Genomic DNA, 17,499 nt, shown 5'->3' on the forward strand with positions numbered 1-17,499 from the left:
TACATGGTGGAATCCTCTTCCAGATTTTCAAGGGATCAAAAGAGAGTTCACCTTCAAAAAAGAGTATGTGAGGGGCTTCCCTGGTGGCGCAGTGGATGAGAGTCCGCCTGCCGATGCAGGAGACACAGGTTCGTGCCCCGGTCCAGGAAGATCCCACATGCTGCAGAGCGGCTGGGCCCGTGAGCCATGGCCGCTGAGCCTGTACATCCGGAGCCTGTGCTCTGCAACGGGAGAGGCCGCAACAGTGAGAGGCCCACGTACCGCAAAAAAAAAAAAAAAAAGGCTGGAAGGACGTAGACACAGATGTGAACAGCAGCTTGAGCGATGGGGTGTGGGTGATTCGTCTTCTTCATCGCACTTCTGTGCATTTCCCATCTTCCCTAATGAGCTCATTCTCCCGCATTTCCCCTTCTCACTGAGAAGAATGCTTTTGCAGAAATTTCTTCCATGTTCCCCTTCCTTCATTTGAACCACTTGAATCTATATCAGTAGAGTTTATTCCATATTACAGGAAAGATATACTGTCTTTCTCTTTTTTTTTTTAAAGAAATAATTGGAAAATTTTATTTGAGCCAAATTTGAGGATTATAACCCAGGAAGAGCATCTCAGAAAGCTCTGAGAACTGTTCCGATATGTCTTTCTGTGATTAAAAAAAAAAGAAAGTGTGTGTGTATAAAATAAATACATAAAATAAAATATTATAAATACACACACATATATACATATAAACACATCTGTATATATACAAATACATGTATATTCTTTTAATGTTTTTTCAGATGCTTCTGTCTGTTTCCAACCAGATTAAACCTGGGTGGGCTTTGCTGGTGAGCTCCCCTGGACCCCCTGTTGGGAGCCTGGAGAGGAGCCCAAAGACTTCAAGTCAGTCACTTGAAAGAGCATCATCTCATCTGTGGCCACCGTGAAGAATCAGCTCTCAAGATCCTTCCTTGGGGAGAAATTATTAAGAGGCCCATTTACAACTGGCACATTCATTAACGTGAATGTGCCCGTTTCCTCCAAGCAAACCACACTTTCCTCAGCTGATATTAGCTCATCGTGTTTATCTGGGCTGCACATCCTTTGCAGTTTAATATTCGATGTCACAGTTTCCCCATGGGCACTTTTCACCGCGTGTCTCTCGAACCTCTCATTTTATCTGCTGCCGTTCCCCCGCTGGTGGTCCTGTGAAGCAGGACCCCCCCGCTCCCCCTCTCCACTTCTGAAATTCACCCTGTAATGTGATAGGATGCCGTTTTGTTGGCAGCCTCTGCACAGAGTGAGATTCTGAAGGATCTAGACACGCTCCCCCCAAGGGCGTTTGTATGTGGTTCCACTGCTTGGAAAAGACAGTGACTTTTCCAGGTGTGTGGTGACTTCTATGAAGCCAGATCAAACCTTAGTACCCTCTGATCTGGCCACTGAAAGCTCTGAGGGCGGCTCTGCCAGGACAGCAGGACCCTCCAATCACAAACTCACCCTGGGGATGCTTTTGGGTCTCCCACGGTGACTGGGCCTGGGTAGGACCCTGCTTCTTGACGGGGCCCCCCTGTAGCCTTTCCCTGGGCTGCTTGGTGTTAATACTCAGCACTGGGCATGCCTTGCTGTTACTGAGTCCTGACTCAGGAGGGAAAGAGAGGTCAGGGCTTTACACGAGTTATCTGCCTTCATCAGAGAAAACACAGGAATCGCCCATGGCCAGGCAGGAAGGTGAGAGCCGGGCCTGCCGTGTGTGTCTGGCTTCCAAATCTTCTCCCTTCACCTCTGTGCTCATGCTTTCCTATATCTCACTCAGCTACACAGCACAAGGGACTCCTATGTCCTGAGTTCCTATACTACCAGGTTAATGTAGAGATAAATACCAAGGAAGAGAACATGTAGAAGAAAATCACCTGTCAGAGCAGCCCTGGTGGCCCACCTGGAAGCCCCCAGCCTTTGGACAGGAGAAGCGTGTGGGGGTCTACATGAAACAGCCTCTTCCAGAGGAGAGGGAGAGCTTGGGAAAACTTCAAAAGGGGACAGATTTTTAAAAATGCAATTATTTTAAACTCAAGAGGACTTGGTGAAGGAGGATTAGAACTTGGCCTCATTTGAAGGTCGCTGACACCCAGGAGGACCCTGTCTGTCAGGTTCTGTATAAAGTGATGCATACACGTACCGTGCGCCTTTATAGGTCATGTGATACCGGAGTTTATGGATCTCATCCACTGAAGCTCTCTGTGACATTGTGCTCTTCATGTAGACATTATATTCTTTTTTCTTCTTTTTTTTTTTTGTGGTACGCGGGCCTCTCACTGTTGTGGCCTCTCCCGTTGCGGAGTGCAGGCTCCGGACACGCAGGCTCAGCGGCCATGACTCATGGGCCCAGCCGCTCCGCGGCATGTGGGATCTTCCCAGACCGGGGTACGAACCCGCGTCCCCCGCATCGGCAGGTGGACTCTCAACCACTGCGCCACCAGGGAAGCCCAGACATTATATTCTTATCTGCCGTCCTACTGGGCCTGTGTATCCAGCCCTGACAGCACTTCTGTTTCTCTGTCCTGGGCTAGGGAGGAAATCCACACTGCCATTCACATTGGATAATGTGGCATTTTGAGGGGTAAATTTTTTTTTTTTTTGGCCACATCGCATGGCCTGTGGGATCCTAGTTCCTCGACCAGAGATCGAAGCCGGCCCCTCGGCAGTGAGAGTGCGGAGGACTAACCACTATACCACCAGGGAATTCCTGGGGTAAATATGTGTTTGCTACTCTGCTTTATTTTTTTTTGAAGAGCCAATATCTTTAATCGACAAAGCTGACAATGTTCATTTTCCAAAGCAAACTACAAGCAGAAAAAAAAAAAACTAAGAAGAAACGGGATTTTCCACATTTACCTTGATGGTTTATGCACATTTCTCAGTGAATCACATCAAGCATTTACTAAAGATACAATATATGAACTTCACAGTGGAAGAATCTTGCAGAAAGCACCTGAACTAGGGAGCAGCAGGTGTTATGGGACAAATGAATATCAGGTGCCTGAAGCACGCAAGACACATGATCACTTCTGTGGTATTCTGGGCAAAGCTACAAAATAAAATCATAATCTAAAACTCTCATGAAAAATGTCAGTTTTCTGCAAATTGCCATCCACATATACCTCCCATGTTCTCTGACTCTAATAGTGTATTTAAACAGTCTTTCTTATCAATATAGTTGCTACTCTATTTTTGAATCATGTTGAGATGGTATAAACGAATAGATCAGAAACCGTCCTCTTCATGTGCAGAATTCATTATTCACACCGAAGCTTTCAGAAGGTTCAAGGTTCTAAAGGGGCAGAGAAAGCACAGAGGGTCACTGCTGAGCTGAGCTCTCTGTTCGGTTCTAACTTGGAGGCTGCGAGGCTGTGGAGCTTAGTGGGCAGACACATCCCTGGACCCCCATCCTGCCATCGAAGCCACGCATTGCCAGGTGCAGATGTCTCTTCAGAGACTCACTCATATTCTGAGGGCACTTTGGAAAAGAAAACAGTGACAAACCATAGTTTCCCAAATCTCACAGCGGATGTGATTTGTCAAACAATGAAGCCAGCCTCTTATTCTTCACTTGTCATTTAATCAGACTTGAACTGACGTACTTTGAATACCAGGAAAAGGGGAACTTGTGCTCCCCGGTATTCCCCAAAGAGGAAGTGAAACAAACGAGCAGAACAATTCAATTCAAGGAAAAAAAACCCCAAACTGCCCATAGAACTATGACTTATGTCTTCAGTTAACCAGGCATCTAAAATAAGGATGGTACTCAGCACAGATTCTGAGAGGGCTTTTTAAGAATGGAATGAGGCAATGAGGTGTCATCCGGGGCTCCTGGGGTTCAGGGCTTGCCTTGGTTGTGGTGTTTGAAGATCACCCCTGCCAAACCTAGAGCCACGGTCCATGGTTGGAACACTGCCCATGGGCCACTGACGTTAAAGAAGCTGAGAAAAGTCCTCTTAAGCACTGCGTGTCTTGTTTGTGGCTTCGAATGATGTCGTGACTTTGCTTATTCAGTTTAATTCAAGACAGGCAAGCCGCCATTTCTACTGTTCTCAGCTCCTTCCAAAATGGGTTGCCCCTTCCATGGGCTCCTCACCTGGACAGGCTCCCCTCACCTGGGGAAACAGGAGTTCCTAAGTGTATGTTGGCCAGTTTCTACACATGGGCTACGATGTATGGGGGACAAGAAGGGGACAAGGAGAGGTGTCTCTTGGACACTTTCTTCTTCCCTTGATGACTCCTGAGTTTTTCTCAGGGTCACCAGGAAGGGAGGCTACTTCACCTGTTGTCACAGCGGCAGGTGAATTGGGTAGCATCTGCACCTGTCGGCGGCCCCATCTCGCTGAGGGTTGGAGTTGGTTGTGAGGGTGCAGACTGTAGGAATCTTTGCGAAAGATGCTGTCCGCACGGGGCCACTGGCCAGTCATCATTATGGTCTCACGGTTACAGGCAGGGCTCAGCTGGGGCCCACGTGTACGTGAGTGCCCGGCCAGGCTGGTGGAGGAGACGCGAGACGATAGGGATGCTGGGAAGGCGGATGAGGGGCCAGGAAGCACGGCGGGCCCCTCACCCTCCTCCTCGGGGAGCCCTTCTCAACCACAGATCCAATTCAAGGGTCCCGGACCCGCTTGGGAACAAACCATATCCCTATTTTCACCACCTCCAGCCTTGGACCAAATTTGGCATCTCCATGCACCGTAGGACCAGTGCCCAGCAGCAGTGGCGGCAGAACTTCCTGCCACATTGTCCCCACGGAAACCCCAGGTCACTTCCCGCTGTGGTACACTTGCTACAGAGTTGGAGAAATTGGGTTTACCCTTTACTCCTTCAAAACATCGGGCGGGCGTGTTAGACTCGCTGCCCGCCCTTGTTATCGAATGAGTTAAAGGAGCACATCTATTTTTTTTTCACCAAAGATAATATTTGTTTTTATTATGATTCTGGGAAAGAGGTAAGGTAATCTGATAAATTGGGACTAAGTTAGGCTAGTAGGACAATCAAGGAAAAAATATCGTTAAGAGATAGCACATCTATTTTTATACCAGAAAAGTAAACACTGTTTCGATCAGACGGTATGTATCAGTATCACTGGCTTCCTTTGTAATCGTATGTGTTTTATTTTACGTATTTGAGAACATTCTTTTGTGAAGGGGTCCAGAGGCTCCCCCCCCCACACCAGACACCCACATCAGGAGCCTTGGATACAGAGGATTTTTTCCTTCCCTTTGGCCTCAGCATCCAACACTGCACTCCTCCCACGGAGATTCTGGGGCTGCTTCAGCTGGAACCTGATCCCATGCTTCACGGGGAATCAGCACCAAGCTGGGCGGAGGGTGGCGTTGCCTTCCAGGCCAGGATGGCAAAGCCCCTGCGGTGGGAAGGGTCAGAGGCTCGGTCAGCATGGGGGCCGGGTGCCCGGGGAGCGGATGAAAGGCTGATCTTGCACTTGGCGTTTCTTTGGTTTCCTCTTCAAGGCTGCACTTCGAACTCAGACCCTTCCAATGCAGCTGGTCTTTCGACGGGTGGCCGGTTTCTAAATCTCCTCCACTGGGAGGTCCCTGGACAACCAAGGGGGTCAGTGAGATGAATGGAAGTTTTTTTTCCTTTAACTTTATTTGAAAAAGAGCTATTTTGTTATGAAAGTATTAATGTTTGTTCACTGTAGAAAACAGATCAATTAAAAGGAAAAATGTCAACATTGCTTTCTGTCAAATACTCTGCCCAGGATGTGGGGTTGATCATTCCATCTTACCCACACTGCTTGTGACCTGCTTTTCTTCTTGCTTAGCACTGTATTATGAACATCTTCCCACGTTAAAATGTTTTGCTATGCTACTGTTCCTTCAATACGACTTACTTTGTCAATATGGAATTAATTTTTATCCCCGATGTATTTGTTCAACGTCCTGGTGTTAGCACAGTGATTTTTTTACTATTAGAAATGATGCCCACCTTGTGTCCCTGAATCAGTATTTGTTTAGCTCAGGAGTAGGTCTGTTTTTTTGGGTCTCAATCTATAAAAGAGGCTTTTGTTTCTTTCTGGCAATACTGTGAGACATAGAAATTAAAATCAAAATTGAACCTTCCAAGTAACCAGCTGGGCTAGTTGCCCATTCATGAACAATTTCAGCCCAAACTCACGAACTCTCTCTGCGGCCCGGGAACCAGTCAGATGCCAGGGGAGCTGCCCTCTGCTGGCTCCCCACTCCCCAGCCCAGGAGCGGGGAGAGCAGGGCGGAAGGTGGTCAACGTCCAGGGGCTGTGAGGGAGGAAGGGGCGGGAGAGTGTGTCATCCGAGCCATGAGTCAACTTCCTAAAAAAGTGGGGTGAGGTGAGTGGTGTGTTGAGTACAGAAATTTCTAGAACCCAGGGGACCTGGGCCTGGATTTGTCTCTAGTCAGCACCAGACCTTGAGTCTAAGATTACCATTCGTGGCCTTTAGCTGAGCACCTACTTTTTTTTGAGTCTGGCCTGTTTTAAGGATCAAAATAGATACTTTTGGTAAGGGTGCTTGAGAACAGCTTATTTCAGTATAAAATGTGGGGAGTTTTGTTGGGATTAAAAGAGCTAAAATCTAGTCCCTGTTGTAAGTGAATGTACCTTTTCTTTTTTTTTTTTTTTGCAGTACGCGGGCCTCTCACTGTTGTGGCCTCTCCCGTTGTGGAGCACAGGCTCCGGACGCGCAGTCTCAGCGGCCATGGCTCGCGGGCCCAGCCGCTCTGCGGCATGTGGGAGCCTCCCGGACCGGGGCATGAACCCGTGTCCCCTGCATCGGCAGGCGGACTCTCAACCACTGTGCCACCAGGGAAGCCTGAATGTACCTTTTCTTAATAAACACACAGTGTCACCCTTCCAGTTGCCACTGGAAGAAGCCCCTTCTGGAGGTTTCCTTGCCCCTGAACACCTGCCAAGGAGCTGGGCCACCTCCATTCTGACCTCAGGGTACCCCCTCTTTCACTCACCCTCAACCTGGGACCAAAGATCCTGAAGACAAGGCCAGGGGTCTTAGGCCGAGGCACCGGGACCTGTGGACAGCCCGAACAAATCTGTTGGTTCCCATAACTCAGGAGCCGGCCAGAGCCTGGAGGCCTCCAGTCATCCCAGAAGTCCTTGGGCCCTGTTCTCCTCCACCCTGAAAGGACCAGTGCCAGCCTCTGGGGTCTGGGCGGGTGTGTGAGCTCGGGGCCTGTTAGGTGTTGCCTTGTGTTCCCCAAAAGATATGTTGGAATCTTAACCCCTGGTACCTCAGAAGTGACGATGTGGAGACAGGTTCTTTACAGAGGTGATCAAGTTACAGTGAACTCATTAGGGTGGCCCTAATCCAATAGGACTGTGTCCTATTAAAAGGGGAAATTTGGACACAGACAAGCAGAGGGAGAAGGCCACGTGAAGAGGAAGACAGAAGTTGGGGAGATGCTTCTCAGGCCAAAGATTGTCAGCAAACCACCGGAAACTGGGGGAGGCCTGGCACAGATCCCCCCTGCTAGCCCTCAGGGGGACCCAACCCTGCCCACACCTTCACCTCGGACTTTTGGCCTCCAGAGCCTGAGTCAGTAAATTTCTGTTGTTTAAATCCCTTAGTCTGTGGGACTCTGTTTGGTAGCCAGGCACCTGCCTGCATTGACCTCCTGGGAAACCTGACTGGCTCTGCTTTCTTGACACTTCTGGTTTGCTTTCAGGCACCACTTCTTTGGAGCATCTCCAAATCCAAAGAAAAAACCCCACAAAAACCAACCAACTGCACAGCAACAGCAAAAAGCCAAGAAATGACAACTGGATACCTTCTGGGTCCAGCTCCACCGGGGAAGTGGCTGGTGAGAGAAGCTTCCTCTCCAGCTGTTAAGGCTGCTCAGCTCAGCAAAAGCTGTGGGACATTCAGCAAAGAAAGCCAGGAACTGTCACTCTGTGTGCATTGTGCTAATTCGGGGCCAGATCTCTGGTGTCCAGCATGTGGACACAGCCACGCTTTGCTTTCAAAAGGCCTTGAGTTTTTGGCAGGTGCTCCTGACCCTGGCTGGACGTTACTGTCACCTCGGGGGCTTTAAAAATGTGCCCCCAACAGAGCCTGACACAGACCAGTGTCACCAGAATCTCCAGGGGGGCCTGGACAGCAAGATTTTACAAAGTGGATTCTAGCGCACAGCCAGGCTTGGGGGCCACTGGCCCAGGAGCTGTGGGCGGCGCGTTCTAGATCCGGCCAACAGCCTGGCCTCCCCCTGACCCCCAGCCTCTCCAGGCGTCACCTTCAGTCCTGACCCGTCAGCCATTCTCAGCCTTTGCTGCACCTGACATTCACCCATGGAATCCTGTCCTGGGGCTGCTACGAGTAGCAAAGAACCACAGACTGGGTGCTCAGAACAACAGAAATGTATTCTTTCATGGTTCTGGAGGCCAAAATCAAGGTGTCTGCAGGGCTGGTTCCTTCTGCAGAGTCTGAGGAAGAACCTGTCCCAGGCTCTCCCCCAGTTCCTGGTGGCTCCCACAGTCCTTGCATCCCTTGGCTTGTGGACTCATCACTCCAATCTCTGCCTCCATCTTCATAGCCTTCGTCCTGTGTCTCTTCTTTTCTGTCTCTTATAAGGACACTAGTCATTGGATGTAAGGCGCACCCTAATGTAGGGTAATCTCATCTAGAGAGCTTTACCTTAATTATATCCGCAAAGGCCCTTATTCCCAACCAGGTCAAATTCTGAGGTTCCGGGGGACATATCTTCTGGTGGGCTCACCACTCAGCCCATGACACCCGGAGGGTTTTAAAAGTCCTGCTGTCCAGGCTCACTGCAAGTCAGTTACACCAGACCTGGGACCAGTACATAGACCTGGGAGTTTTCAAAGTTCCTGGTGATTCCAACATGCAGCCTTGGTTGAAAAACCCAAGGGAGTCTTGTGTTTTCAGTTGCCTTTTTAAAATTTAGTTTAATTTAATGTTTTTATTTTTTAAATTTTTATTTATTCTTTTTTACATCTTTATTAGAGTATAATTGCTTTACAATGGTGTGTTAGTTTCTGCTTTACAACAAAGTGAATCAGTTATACATGTACATATGTTTCCATATCTCTTCCCTCTTGCCTTTTATACTGAAAAATCTAAACCGAGACAGGCTCAGTGAGGATCCACCCGGTGGAGGGGGTCAATGCAATTTCTAGTCTTGCTGGGTCCTTAGTTGTAGGGTGTGTGTGTGTGTGTGTGTGTGTGTGTGTGTGTTTATCCTGTTTTGGTAAATGAAACATCGTGAAAGGGCAGTTGTGGGCACCCTAGCTCTGGCGTCAGCTGTCATGTGTTATTTCTGGCTTTCTTATACCTGGGCAGCCTTGGCTTTGCGAGGTGTTGTTTGTTGTCACTGGGCAGTGCCAGCTGCTTTGTAATCCGAATCTTTGGTGGTCACACGAAGGTTGGAACAAAGCGTTTCTTCAGTCCTCGACGATGTATTAATGGTTTTCTTATAAGAAACCATGAAGTCGGTTTTCTTGGGTTTGTCAGCTGGGTTTCCAAGCGAAGGCTTTTGACCCACAAAAGGGCCATTCAGTGCTCCCCTCTGTCTTAATTAATTGCAGGCCCTTGGACAGCAGACCCTGCGGCTCTGACAGCCCCGTTTGGTTTCCGTTCCACCTGAGGGCTGCATCCCCTCCTGTGGGAGCCTCACTGACACCAGACCCCCCGGGTAGCTCTTTCCCCACTGCCCCGGCTCAGACGTCAGCTGGCTCCACATGGGGCGGAACCAGAGCAAACAGGAGCCTTAGACGTCAGCTCGGGGCTTAGTTTCCAGGGCTGGCGGCCTCAGGCTTTCAATCCTGGACCTGGCTCACTTCTAGGGAAGGGAGATGAGAACCTGGTGAAGCCCCACGTGGAGAGGGCTGGCTTGTGGAATCCACATCTCTGCCCGCCCCAGAGCACAGCCCTCGGGATAGGCTTGTGCTCGCAGCCCAGCTTTGCCACGTCAAGCTGTGGGATCTGGAGCAATTTCTTAACCTCTCTGTGCTTCCTTGAACCCCCATAATGTGCTTATGACAAGGGGTGATCACGTGTGACCCTTAGCTCCCCTGCCCAGTAAAAGCTCGCTATCAATGCTGGGGCCTTATTGAAGCTGTGACTCTGCCTGAGAATTTTTTTTTTTAAGGATAATTTCAATTTATTTAGGGAAATAGAGTATGTCAGTTATCTGCTGCTGTGTAACAAACTACCACCAAATAACAACCATTTTATTTGCTTATGATTTTGTAGGTCAGCAAGTGGGCTGGGGTCATTGGGCGGTTCTGCTCTTCTTGCTGGGTCACTATCGACGCTGTGATCTTCTGGGGCATAAGCTGGGGCTGCCTGGGCTATGGAGCCTCCATTGGGATGGCTTGTCCCTGCTCCCTTTGTTCTTATCCTCCAAGAGGTAGCTTGGGCTTCTTCACATGGCAATCTCAGAGATGTGATATATACTACAAGTTCTTTTTAAGCTTTCCCTTGTGTGACATTTGCTAACATCCCATTGGCCAAAGCAAATCATGTGGCCCAACCAGGAGTTAAATAGGAGAGGGGGCCTACACGTGGATTTAAACATTAGGAGGTGTAATTCATTGGTTCCATTACTTTAACAACCCACCACAATTTACTTTGACAGAATATACTGATCTGTTTCTGGTGGATCATCTGGCTGGTCACCAAAAGCAGTAGCATCTAAGGACTTATCCCTCAAACATGTTAAAGTTCACATTTCCTGTTCCTGTTCTTGTTCATATTCTGCTTCCATCTACCTTTCTGGAGGTCACAAGTCTAAAATCAAGGTATGGGCTGGGCTGCATTTCTTCTGGAGGATTCGAGGGGAGAATCCCTTTTCCTCCCCTTGTCAGTGTCCAGATGTGCCTTCAGTTCTTGACTCACTGCCCCTCACGTCACTCTGACCTCTTGCTGCTTCGCCTTGGAGGGCACAGCTTGGTCATCAAAGATCACGTAAGGGAAATGCCATTCTTTTTTTTTAAACATCTTTATTGGAGTATAATTGCTTCACAATGGTGTGTTACTTTCTGCTTTATAACAAAGTGAATCAGTTATACATGTACATATGTCCCCATATCCCCTCCCTCTTGCATCTCCCTCCCTCCCACCTCCCTATCCCACCCCTCTAGGAGGTCACAAAGCACCAAGCTGATCTCCTTGTGCTATATAGCTGCTTCCCACTAGCTATCTATTTTACATTTGCTAGTGTATATATGTCCCTGCCACTCTCTCACTTTGTCCCAGCTTACCCTTCCCCCTCCCCATATCCTCAAGTCCATTCTCTAGTAGGTCTCTGTCTTTATTCCCGTCTTAACCCTAGGTTCTTCATGACCTTTATTTTTTTTTCTTAGATTCCATACATATGTGTTCGCGTACGGTATTTGTTTTTCTCTTTCTGACTTACTTCATTCTGTATGACAGACACAAAGATACAATGGAATATTACTCAGTCATAAAAAGAAAGGAAATTGAGATATTTGTAGTGAGGTGGATGGAAATGCCATTCTTTCTTTTTTTGTGTGTGGTACGCGGGCCTCTCGCTGTTGTGGCCTCTCGCATTGCAGAGCACAGGCTCCGGACGCGCAGGCTCAGCGGCCATGGCTCACGGGCCTAGCCGCTCCGCGGCATGTGGGATCCTCCCGGACCGGGGCGTGAACTCGTGTCCTCTGCATCGGCAGGCGGACTCTCAACGACTGCGCCACCAGGGGAGCCCGGAAATGCCATTCTTTATCCGTGGTCTGGAAAGACTTGAAAGGGCTGCAGTCGATCACGTCCAGCTCCTTCCTCCTTCTCCCGGGCACTGCAGCTTTCTTCTCTGGACGCCTTTCCAATGCCCGAGGCTCCTCTCTGAAATGCTCTCCCAGTTCTTGATTCCCAAACTCCGATGCCTCCCAGAGTAGGACCCCTGCCTGGGTGGGTGCAGGAAGGGGAGACACCGGGTGTGTGAAGCCAGACTCTTCCAGGGAGAAGCAGGTCCCCTCTGGTTAACAGTTATATTAATATTATTAATAAGCCGTGAGGCTGGGACTTGAACCCAGGTCTGTGGACGCCCAGGCCCTTGTTACGTTGTCAACAGGAGCACGTGTGGGGGCTTGTGTGAAGTCCCTCGGAGCCAGGTTGACCGTGAGGCATGATTTTCAGGGGGTGGTGCTGTTTTCCTGTCTTTATAAAGGACCCAAAGCTCACCCACAGGCCTCAGGTCAAATGCCCTGTTGATCTGGAACCGTCCTAAGGTGCGTGTAAATCTAGAGCTCTTCGTTCAGCAAGAGTGACATAGATTTCTTGCCTTTCGTGATGAGGATTTTACTGTCATCAGCAGATCTTTACTGAGCACCTAGGCAATGACTTTCTTGGGTGCTGAACAATTCGAGGGAAGGAAAAGAAAAACAGTATATGAATATCGGGCCTGCTTTCACAGACTGGTATTTTCAGTGGGGAAATAAAACAGAAGTCCAAGAGCCCCAGAAGTGCCCAATGCTGAGGGCAAATGAGTCTCCATGAGTGGAGAATGGACAGGTCAGTGAGGGCTGGAAAGGGCCAGAGGAGATTCATGGACGAGGAGGGCTTGAGCAGGGCTTCAAAGCACAAGGGACAGGTGGGTGGGGGACGGGAGGGGTGGTGGCAAAGGCTGGGAGGCTCCATGTGTCACGTGATTCCCAGGGGATGAGCAGAATTGCAGCAGGAATGCAAAGTCCAAGTCAATTCAATGGGGACCATATAGGGTTCCCTGTTTTGTTCAGAGCTATCCGTAGAACTGGCCCTGAGTGTGCATTTGGGAGCTGGGGATATTTGTCCTATTCTTCAAACAAGTAGGGAAAGCACATTCCACATTGGACTTTGCACTCCTGGGACTCTGGAAATGCATAAGGCTCTGGTCAGGTTTTAGGGCCGACCTGGTGCAAGATAGACCAAACCAGAACCTTCGAGAGGTTGCCACAGCAGTAGGCAGGCAGCTCTCTCCCTTCACAGCAGTGTCTCCCCTGCAGACACAGCTGCCCTGGGAGCTGGGAGGCACAGACAGCCCCCTCTGGGGCAGCCAAGACTGGGACACGTCCATGCCCTTGGGAGCTCACAGTCTCCCCTGAGATTCTTACACTTCAGCTGCATCAGAATCACCTGGAGGGTGGGGCCCCACCCCCAGAGTTTCTGATTCAGCCGGTCTGGGGTGGGGCCTGAGAACCTGCATGTCTAACAAGTTCCCAGGTGATGCTGATGCTGCTTGCCTGGGGACGACACTTTGAGAACCACACGTCTAAGATGGGGTCCCAAACTTCGGATGCCTGAGAGTCATCTGGGCCTAGTTTCTGGAGATTTCGACTTCAGTAAGTCTGTCATGTATTGGGGTAGACGCATGCATTTTTTTTTCTTTTTCTTTTTTTTTGGAAACTGTTTATTTTCCGTCAACCTATTTCTGTTTTAAGAGTTTGTGGAAGAACAGTTTAAGACCACTCAGTGGCTGTTCCTACCCACTCAGGGGCCTGAACAGTGGGAGCTGCAGACCAGTCTTCAGTGGCAGGCTGAGCACTCCAGTCTTCAGTTGGGACCTGCTGAATAGGCACGGGGGCACCTGCACACCTTTGGACCAGTCCACCACCTCCGGCTGAGGAGCAGGGAACTCAGGAGCTGGAGTCATCCATTCACCCTGAAATTCCTTCTTGGCCACAGCCTTCTCAGCTGTCTCCTGGTCTTCCTTTTCAATTTCTTCAGGATCTCTGTAGAAGTAGAGATCAGGCATGACCTCCCACGAGTGCTCACGGGAGATGGTGCCACGCATGCGCTGAACTTCCCGGGCAAGCATCCACCACATCAGACCCACTGAGTGAGCTCCCTTGTTGTTGCACGGGATGGCAATGTCCACATAGCACAGAGGAGAGTCTGTGTTAGAGCAATGGTAGACAGGTTAATGTAAGAAGCCTCTGGGAGAGGCAGGTGGTCAGCCCTGGGATCAGTAACCCCCGGAAGTCTTGGCTCCCGGAAGGATCTGGTTAGTGAAGATTCCAGGAGTGAAGCGGCCAGCAATAGGAGTGGCTCCAGCGGAAGCAGCAAACTTCAGCCCAGCTCGCTGGCCAGTGTTCCTGGAGGATAGGACACGGACATCAGCTGGGTTTTCAGTGCCAACAGTGGCACGAGCTGCCAACAGAAGCTTCTTCCAGGTTCTCTTCAGATTTATGATGTAGATGCCATCACCTTTCCTTCTGTAGATGTGCTGTTCCATTTGGAAGTCAAGGTTGGTGCCACCTAAGTGGTTCCTGCTGCAAGGAATTTGAGGACATCCTCCTGCTTCATTTGCAGGACATCAAGGGCCCCGGACATTGTGAAAGTTTCCCTTTAAGTTATGACGGGAATCCAGAACAAAGCCGTATGGACCCTTATCTGGCGCGGAAAGAAGGTGCATGCATTTTGACAATGTTCCTGGGGATTCTGATATTTGTGAGCCATCGGCATACGGACGGGGGTGCTGGTTGCTGCAGCTCCCCAGGTCCTGCCACTGGCGAGCTGGATTCTGGAGCTCTGGGGCAGGGTCCAAACCTGCATTGTTAAAAAATTTATTTAAATTTATTTTTATTCTTATTTTTTTAAACATCTTTATTGGAGTGTCATTGCTTTACAATGGTGTGTTAGTTTCTGCTGTACAACAAAGTGAATCAGCTCTACATATACATACATCCCCATATCTCCTCCCTCTTGTGTCTCCCTCCCACCCTCCCTACCCCACTTCTCTAGGTCAAACCTGCATCTTTAACAAGCACGCCTATGCCTCTTACAAAGGGCCAGATGACACTGGCCAGGTGGGGGAGAAAGAGTGGGAGTGGGAGCTCCTACTTCACCAGGGAGGAGGCATCTGTTGTCCCTTTGTCAAGCCTTGGCTGTCTCCCACCTCCCACTGCCAGCCCCCCTCCCCCACCCCCCGCCCAATGGCAGCAGTGCAGCCACTAGTGTGGGTCCAGGAGGTGCCCATTGTCCATCCTGTTATGCTTGGCACTTAGTAAGTTGCCCACACCCTTTGGTATACTCAACTGTGGAAATGCCCAGCAGCTGTGAGGAAAATTTCGACCTGGCTCAAGCTCATCAGGGCTGGGTCCTGGACCTCCTAGTGTTCCCTGCCCCCCAACTTCAGTTGCTGTTGACTGTTTCCTCGGTAAGAGGCTCGGCGAGCCCATTTGCAGCATTTTGAATCCTTACCTCCAATCTGCAAGAAAACAGAGATGTTATCCAATGGCTGATGATATGCAGATGCTCATGCGCATATGTGCTCCTGGCTTCTCTCTCATCGTTCTTGTGCGAGGCTTATGCAACCTAGCGGACTGAGTGACCTCCCCACCCCCCGTGCCCCACCCCAGCACTCAGGAGATTGAAGGATGCTAAACGTGGGTGCTTGCAAGACTGTGCAGTTTAAACAGGATCTGGTTTCCTAAGCAAAATGTTCCAGCTCCACCCCATGCAATCCTGTGACTAGTACTTCAGGGAGATTCCTCCAAGGAAGTCCCAGAGCCTGAAGGGAGATTTAAGAGGTCAGAGGGCAGGGTAAGAGGGCAAAGGGCACTTTTGCTGCTGCCAGACTCTATTCTGGGGCAATCACAACTGTAGATCACAGAGGAAGGGTAATCCAGACTCATGCAGAAAGCTGAAGCCTGTGTGCGTGCGCTCTCTCTCCCCTCTGTAGGACCAACGGGAGGGAGGGGGCGGAATGAGAGCTCGGGACAGGGGCCAGGCGCCAACCTGTCTCCCCTATACCCGAGTGGAGCCCCTCAGTTTCTACATCTTTAAAACGAGAGGAAATTGTTGCTCCGACTCCTTGAAGAGCGCCATCTGAGAGGATGTGCTGTACTTGAGGCTGCTTCCTGGGAGGGCTACCATCACTAGGCTGCCCGCTGGGCCCTCCCCAGTGACAGCAGCTGGGAGCAGGCAGCCGCCCCCTACCCCCTACCCGCTTCAGGTGTCGGATTTTAATGGGGAACTCATCTGGAGAAGCCCGAGGAGTCTAAGGACAGCAGTGGGTCAGGAAATCAAAATGCTTTCTGACCTTTTTTTTTTTTGCGGTACGCGGGCCTCTCACTGTTGTGGCCTCTCCCGTTGTGGAGCACAGGCTCTGGACGCGCAGGCTCAGCGGCCATGGCTCACGGGCACAGCCACTCCATGGCATGTGGGATCTTCCCGGACCGGGGCACGAACCCGTGTCCCCTGCCTCGGCAGGCGGACTCTCAACCACTGCGCCAACAGGGAAGCCCCTTTCTGACCTTTTATGTGTACTTTTACGAATATCCTGGAGGAAGTGGGCGACTGGCCGGGTGCTTACCTCATTGTTATTTTCATCGATTCTATTTGTCATTGCCTGGCTTTCATGGCATCCTCAAGGGCACCTGAACGGAAGACGGGGAGATAGCACCATGCTTTGAGAAACCAAGGGACTCCCAGGCCAATAGACAAGGGCATACTTGTCCTAACGGACCTTATCACGTGGTATCGCATCCACCTAAGTTCAGGCGGAGGGGCGGTCAAAGGCAGGTGTGCTGGGAGGCCGGGCTGCAGGGTGGCCGCACAGAGCGCATGCGCGGCACAGGCAGGCTTGAAGGATGCCCCGGCGGAGGGCGGCCAGCGCCAGGTCCACGCAGGCCGAGGCGTGAGGCTTCGCTCCACCACTGGTACGTGGATTGCGTGATGCTGGGCAAGACACAAATGTATTTCTTTGTTTCAATTTCTTTATTTAAAAAATGGCAAAATCTCCAAACTGCCAGCCTTGCAGTTATGGGGTTCTAGTGCCATGGCTCGCATACTGTCTGTAAACTGTTAGGTGAGAATGAAACCTTTTATAACCAGCCATCTCCGCTCTGCAGAAAAGCTTTGGGACAGTTTAGTTACACTAAAGTGTGAACGTGGCGAAGGTTTTGATGGATGCCCCAGGAGCAGCCGTTTCCCGCCGCCTTCCCTGGAGTCTGAGCTGCTCAGTTGCTCACCTGGAGGGGGGCAGCCTCGCTTCGGGGTCTCCTGGGTGTACTCCCAGCTATTGTGAGCTGGGTTCTGATTAGGACAGGGGTTCTTCCCTCTGCGGGTGCCATGACGTCTTTGACGAAGCCTGTGGACCCTTTGTTAGGATAATGATTTTAAATGCATAAAATAAATAAAATAATAAAACCCTCTGGATTGCAAAAGAAATCAATTAGTGTATCGATACAATTATCAAATTAAAAAACGTGTGCTCTTATTTTTACTGTATTTTGTAATAAGACCTACCAGCAGTTTTGATAACCAGTCGTATGAAAGTAGTGGTGGGCAATCAGTGCTATTCTGAGATTTCTGGAGCACATGGAATGTTCCATCAAAGTATCTGTGATTTCAAATCCATGACCAAGGACAAGGTTCTGTCTTTGCTGTTGGTTGTGTCCATTTGTAATGGAAGAAAATGCTGATTTTCAGTGGGAGGTTAGTGAAAATATAAATGTCATTATTTTCCTATGCAATGTCAAAGACCCCTTAAGTTCTCCCCATGGACACTCCT

The 17,499-nt window shown here is 49.9% G+C and overlaps 1 pseudogene; it reads right to left on the reverse strand.

Annotated features, from left to right (window-relative positions):
• Window positions 1-13,441: 13,441 nt before the first annotated feature.
• Window positions 13,442-14,315, reverse strand: LOC132490920 (small ribosomal subunit protein uS2-like; annotated as a pseudogene).
• Between the last annotated feature and the right edge of the window lie 3,184 nt (window positions 14,316-17,499).

Source organism: Mesoplodon densirostris, chromosome 5 (genome assembly GCF_025265405.1).
Source record: "Mesoplodon densirostris isolate mMesDen1 chromosome 5, mMesDen1 primary haplotype, whole genome shotgun sequence".
Taxonomy (NCBI): Eukaryota; Metazoa; Chordata; class Mammalia; order Artiodactyla; family Ziphiidae; genus Mesoplodon; species Mesoplodon densirostris.